General features: G+C 45.4%; 1 pseudogene; it reads left to right on the forward strand.

Moving 5' to 3' along the window:
• Positions 1–1,599: 1,599 nt before the first annotated feature.
• LOC110122021 (endogenous retrovirus group PABLB member 1 Env polyprotein-like) lies at positions 1,600–4,270 on the forward strand (annotated as a pseudogene).
• Positions 4,271–7,135: the final 2,865 nt, after the last annotated feature.

The following is a 7,135-nucleotide window of genomic DNA, read 5'->3' on the forward strand; positions in this document are numbered from 1 at the left end:
GACGGGGATGACCTGACCCCTCCCCCATGCTGGATAATGACACGCCTGCCTCCCAGTGCTTCACCAGGACCGGAGGCCGCCTTAATGCCCGACCCAGGGCCAGGTGAAGTTTCTGCAACAGCCGGGGCTCCTCCGCCAGCTTTCACGGAGTCCGTAGAGCTGTCCTTTGGGCAGGCTCTGATCCAGGTGACAGAAGCCTCTGGCCAACACTTCCAGGATCCGGCTCCAACCGAACCGCCCAAGCTATACCCGCCTCTCCCGGTGAGTACTGACAAGAAGGGGAGGGAGACGTTGGAATTAAGCAGAGACTGCGCTCTGCCAGAGAGCCGGAGGGAACGAAAGAGAACAGACAAGAGATTTACAGTGCTAGCTGCTGCTCTGGGAAAGTCTATCTCGGGCCCTCTGGAAAAACCTCATCTGCCCCAGGGACAGGACAGTCCTTCAACTGGTCCCAAGGGAGGCCCTGGGACTGTTACAGCCAAACCAGTGTTCCCGTTGCCGAGGTTTTGGCCACTGGAAGGATGAATGCCCTAAGGCAAGGAAGGAAGAGGAAGCTCCCGCAGTTGTGGGGCTTGCTGACTTGGAAATTAACTAGGGCTGCCAGGGCTCAGAGATATCAGGCCCCTGAGAGCCCATGGTAACCGTAAAAGTGGGGGACCAAAACACTGACTTCATAGTGGATACAGGAGCAGAACTGTCGGTAGTAACAAAACCTGTGGCCCCACTGTCCAAAAAGACTACTGCTGTAACTGGGGTATCAGGAGAAGATATGATTAAATCGTTTTGCCAGCCCAGAAAATGTCAGATGGTGGGGGGGCACCAAGTGATTCATGAATTCCTCTACATTCCTGAGCGCCCAGTACCCCTGTTGGGAGGAGACTTGCTCTCCAAACTAGGAGCACAGGTGACTTTCTCCCCTGAGGAGAGGCCCACCTTCTGGACGGACTCTATGACTTATTTGCCCTCTCTCTCAGTGCCAACCCAAGATGAGTGGAGGTTGCATGAGCCTCTGAAGGCAGAACCGGGTGGGCCAGAAGAGCATGAGGGAGCTAACTCAATTATTCCCTGAGGTCTGGGTGGAAGACAACCCCCCCTGCCCCCAGGCTGGCTGAACAGCACGCCCTAGTGATAATGGAACTCAAACCAGGCACCGTCCCTGTTAGAGGGCGCCAGTATCTGCTATGGGTGGAGGCCTGAGCCAGCATATTGCCCCACATCAATAGATTGAAACAAGCAGGCATTCTAGTAGAGTGCAAGTTGGCTTGGAATACACCAATCCTGCCAGTCAAAAGGGAAGGAGGACAGGACTATAGGCCTGTACAAGATCTCAGGCTAGTCAACCAGGCTACTGTGACTTTACACCCCACTGTTCCAAACCCCTATACCTTGCTTAGCCTCCTCCCGCCGAGGACTAAAGTTTACACTTGCCTAGATCTCAAGGATGCCCTCTTCTGCATACACCTCGCCCCAGCGTCACAGCCCATCATTGCCTTTGAATGGGAAGATCCAGTCGGGAGCACCAGATAACAAAGGCTAACTCCACAGCCGTCTTTGGGGAAGCCTTGGCTCCTGATCTGGACTCATTCCATCCGGAAGAGTATGGATGTCAGCTCCTACAATACAGGGATGACCTGCTGCTGGCTGCCTGAGACCAAGGAAAAATGCTGGAAAGGGACAAATGCACTGCTCCAGCTGTTGATGGAAGCAGGTTACCGGGTGTCGAAGAAGGCACAGATCTACAAAGAGGAGGTAAGATATCTGGGGTTTGTTTTAAAGAAGGGCTCAAGTTTCCAGACCCTAATTGGGTCCTATATACTGATGGCACTAGCCTGATAAAACAGGGACAACAGCTCTCAGATATTCCAAAGCAGAAGGGGCCATCAAGACTGAAAAGAAATGGTGGGAATTACCACGTGGCAAATTATTGGTACCGGAGGAGCTGACACACACTCTGGTAAGCCAAACACACCAAGCGACCCACTTAGGCCATGCTGCCTGCTCACAGGTTAATGCTGCCTCTCGGGTATTCAGACAAAAACCTCCGGGTATTCAGCTGAAAGGCACACTGCCCCTTGAACACCTGGGAGTGGACTTCACTGAAATGAAACCTCACCGATACAACCGTTACCTGCTGGTCATGGTATGTGCGTTCTTGAGATGGGTAAAAGCTTTTCCTACCTGGACTGAAAGAGCATCAGAAGTAGCCCGCTGCCTGTTTAGGGAAATGGTTCCCAGATTTGGATTTCCTACCAGCATTGGATCAGGCAATGGCCCAGCTTTTGTAACTGATTTAGTACAAGTAAGCAAAACTTTAAACATCAAATGGAAACTGCACACTGCATATAGGCCCAGAGTTCTGAGATGGTGGAATGAACCAACTGGACACTTAAAGAGACTCTCCAAGTGGATCAGAGAGACTGACTGCTCCTGAGTGGACTTGCTTCCAATGGCTCTGCTCAGACTCAGGATGACCCCCACAGTCCCAAGGCTGTTCTCCATACGAAATTGTGTATGGGAGGCCTCCTCCCATAATAAAACAGGTGTCAACAAATTTGCCTCAGGTAAGGGGGGATAGGATTTCACAGCAGATGGAACTGGGTAAGGTAATAAATCGGGTAACTAAGTTTGTACAAGAAAGGGTGCCGTTCCCCCTTGGGGAACAAATTCATGAGTTTACACTTGGTGACTAAGTATGGGTCAAAGATTGGAAACATGATTTGCTAGCCCTTTGGGGAAAGGGCCCTTATGTTATTCTAACTACCCCTACTGCAGTTGAAGTTGCAGGTATTGTCTCTTGATTACACCAGAGCAAAGAAGGCATACCACGCTGACCCGGAGCCGAGTGGACAACCCAGAAGGACCCCACCGACCCACGGGAAACCAAGATCATTCTGAGGAGGAAGAAGAAAATGAGGGAGCTGGGTAAACGACTCCTGCTGCTCGGCCTCACCAATGCAATTCTGAACTTGGGTATGTGGGGCTATGCCCCTGTCAGTAATGGACAGACTCCCCTGGTGGGTATCGCCACTCCGTTCTTCTCTCTCACCAACCATAATCTTTCTTTGCTCTCCTGGTGTAAGAAAAAGCCATCAATGGGCCAGGGACATAGGGTTACATTTAACATGAACACCAGCCTTACGGAGATAACAAAGGCTTATACCTCATATATAAAAATTAAAGAGGAAAAGGGCTCCCTTACAAAAGGGGGACAGGCCTCCCAGTACCTTGAGCAATACTACCAGGTCTGGGATGAATATTTCTGGGTGACTCCTGAGAAAGGACAGTTGATTGCCCCTGCTACTATTTGCTGGGAACAAAAAGAACAGAAAGTTGGATTTGGAGACCGTCCCCTAGACCCAAAAGAATTGTTATTTGTCCCCTGAACAATGTAAACAAATCTTTTTGGAAGTTACCTATCACCCCAATCAGTCTGCTCAGTGGCCCGGTTCCGACTGGAAATATAATCCTGGAATCCGCTGGGTAGCCCCCAATGGGACCCAGTGGCTCTGTGGGCTTAACTTATGGCCATGGTTACCAGTTGGCTGGGTGGGGCGTTGCACATTAGGATTTGCTTTCTCGCATGGCAGTATTAAGCCTAGCCTACACCAGCCTCCAGTAAACCTGCCTTATCTGCATGCAAGATGGACACGATCCGTGTTCCAATGGTATGACTATCTTCCTGCCTTGTTTGTACCCTCTGTAGGGACAATGGATATCATGGTTAAGCTAGAGGCCTTAACTAATTTTACTAAACAGGCCCTCTTAGACAGTACTAAAGCCATTACGGCTAAATACCGGCATGAGACCGATAGTCAACAAGTACCGTAAGGGAAAGTTGAAAAGAACTTCGAAGAGAGAGTTCAAGAGGGCGTGAAACCATTAACGAAGAACAGATTCAGGTGAAGAAGGCAGTAATTCGAAATAGGATGGCATTAGACATACAGCAGCCCAAGGAGGGACTTGCGTCATAATTAAAGCCGAATATTGTGTGTACATCCCTGACCTGTCTGAAAATGTATCTACTGCCTTGGAGGCTATGCAATGAAAATATTCCCTTTTGGACTTCAGTCCTCTCCTGGGTGAAGGGAGATGGTGGAAAACCATTGTAACTGTTGTTATAGTAATCTTGATCATACTGCTTTGTGGACCCTGCTTCCCACAATGCCTTGTGAATTTTGTAACCCAGAGGTTGATAGCATTCTGTCATGTGGGTGGCAGGAGGGCTAAGGTACAATATACCTCAATAAATGATGCTCGTTATGGAAACTAAGAGCATCAAGAGGGGGGAATGAGGAAGGAATTCGTAGGGCCTGGACTCCATCTCAGGCCTGTCCGTGCTGATCGTGCTAGGTCGCCTCTCCAATGGACTCTGAACTCTGTGCTTAGCGCCTGTGGGAATGACAATGGAAGGATAAGACCCCCTCTGGGCAGGGGAATCTTGAAGATCACATCCAGGTTACTCATTGCCTAAGAGAAAACAGACACTAATCACTCCCGCCTCCGGACAGTATCTATCGGAATGTAACCGCAGGCTTATCGGTTATTAACTGGTTGGAATATAACTGTGGGCTTATTGATTATTAACTTGTTGAACACATAAGACATGAATGATGGAGTTATTGTGATTGTATTTACCCTTCCTTTGTAAGCCTCAAGGGATTTGGGCTGGTGGGTTTGGACACGTACACATGGGGTATAAAAGATTTTCACAAATGCTGGTCGGGGTCCTTGGCTAAGAGGAGACTTTGCCTTGGGCCCGCCGGTGTAATAAACTGCACTCCACTATTAAAAAAAAAAAAATGACAACAATGAATTTAGACTATTACATGAAATTGATGTCATAAATTCAATAAGGCAGTGGTTTGGATTTGAAAAAAGTTCTATGGTGGGTAAAATGCTATTAAAGAGCATTACATGCTACAGAGATTGCTTGTAAAAGAAAGAATCAATCTATGTAGCAAATTTTGTTATTGTCTTATTTTACAAAATTGCCACAGCCACTATGACCTTCAGCAACCATGAGCCTGTTCAGTTAGCAGTCATCAGCATGAGGCAAGATCCTCCATCAGCAAAAAGAATATGATTTGCTGAAGGCTCAGATGATGGTTAGCCTTGATTAGCAATAAAGTATTTTAAAATAAGATATGTATGTTGTTTTTATTAATTTTTATTGGAGTATAGTAAATTTATTGATTTATAATGTTGTATTAGTTTCAGGTGTATAGCAAAAGGAATCAACTATACATCTACATATATCCACTCTTTTTTGCATTGTTTTTATACACAATGCTGTTGCTCTTGTTAGTGGACTATAGTATAGCATAAATATAACTTTTATTTGCACTGGGAAACTAAAAAACTCCTGTGACTCATTTTTATTGTGATATTTGCTTAATTGTCATGGTCTGGAACTGAACCTGCAACATCTTTGAGGTATGCCTTGTATCATCTCCCTAGCCCTTGAAGGCACTGAATTGTAGCCCCAAACAAGAGTTTTCAAACTCTGCCCAGTTTCTACCAGTTTTTTTGCTAAATTAAAAACAAAAACAAAACACCTATAAATAGAAGCAATATGCCTATACATATTTTCTTGATCTGAACCACACTTTATTAGAAACTTGTATATTTGGGGGGGTTAAAATATTCTTTTTAAAATGTGTTTTTTTGAAATATAAAACGATTCAATAATAAATGGTGCTTAGTTTTGATTTACTGTTGCATAGTTTTTAATTACAAATATTCTTGCTCAGCAAAATAAAAATTGGCAATCCTGTGTTAATTCCTATTTAAAGAAAATTAGTCTGAGAAATCTAAAATATTGAGACCCACTTGTTTTCAAGAACGTGAAAAATATGGCAAGCAATTGCTGGTGAGAGAGTCTGTTATAATATTTTCAAATCTTATTCTAGAGTTATTTCAGAACTTATCCCTCCAAGGGAGGAGGGATAAATTAGGGGTATGGGATTAAGAAATACAAGCTAGTAGGACTTTCCTGGTGGCCCAGTGGTTAGGAATCCAAGCTTTCACGGCAGGGGGCACAGGTTTGATCTCGGTCAGGAACTAAGATCCTGTATGCTGGGTGGCATGGCTCTAAAGAAAAGAAAGAATACAAACTACTATATATAAAATAGAGAAGAAACAAGGATGTATTGTACAGCATAGGGAATTATAGCCATTATCTTGTAATAATTTTTAAGTAGTATACTTCATGTTGGATTGTAAGCTCCCAGTGATTTTGTGTGAAAAAAAAAAAAAAAGAAAATAAGTCATTTGTAACTGTTTGGATTATTATTAGAATTGCTATATGTGCATCTTAAGCTTGTTTATTTTTAGCGCAAGAAATGGGCAGTTCTGGATTGTTAACATTTCTCCTTAGGACAGGAGGATTTCAGTGAAGGTTTGTACCTCGAGACTAGTGGGCTAGGGACTTCTCTGGTGATCCAGTGGTTAAGGCTTTGCCTTCCAATGCAAGGAGTGCCTGTTCGATCCCTGGTCAGGGAGCTAAGAGCCCGCATGCCTCATGGCCAAAAACCCCAAACATAAAACAGAAGCCATAGTGTATCAACTCAATAAACACTTTAAAAAATGGCCCACATAATTCTTCATAAAAAAGAGACCAGTGGGCTAGAAAAAGGAGCAGAAAGGTAGGAGTGGGATGGGAGTAGAATTAGCCAAAGGGCCAAAGGCTGGAATTAGCTACTCCTGCCATGCAATCTTTTGTCTGTTGTTTCAAAACTAATTTTTTTTTTCCTATTCACTGAAAACTGTTTTCACTGGACTTGTTGTTCCATAAAAGAGAAAAAGGTGTCGCAGAAAGGTAAGGTATGTAAAGTGAAAGTGGCTCAGTCGTGTCCAACTTTTTGGGACCCCATGGACTATACAGCCCATGGAATTCTCTAGGCCAGAATACTGGAGTGGGTAGCCTTTCTCTTCTCCAGGGGATCTTCCAAAGCCAAGGATCGAACCCAGGTCTCCCACATTGCGGGCAGATTCTTTATCAGCTGAGCCACAAGAGAAGCCCAAGAATACTGGAGTGGGCAGCCTATGCCTTCTCCAAAGGATCTTCCCGACCCAGGAATGGAACTGGGGTCTCCAGCGTTGCAGGCAGATTCTCTACCAACCAAGCTATCAAGGA

The sequence above is a fragment of the Odocoileus virginianus genome, chromosome 30 (genome assembly GCF_023699985.2).
Source record: "Odocoileus virginianus isolate 20LAN1187 ecotype Illinois chromosome 30, Ovbor_1.2, whole genome shotgun sequence".
NCBI classification, from domain to species: Eukaryota; Metazoa; Chordata; class Mammalia; order Artiodactyla; family Cervidae; genus Odocoileus; species Odocoileus virginianus.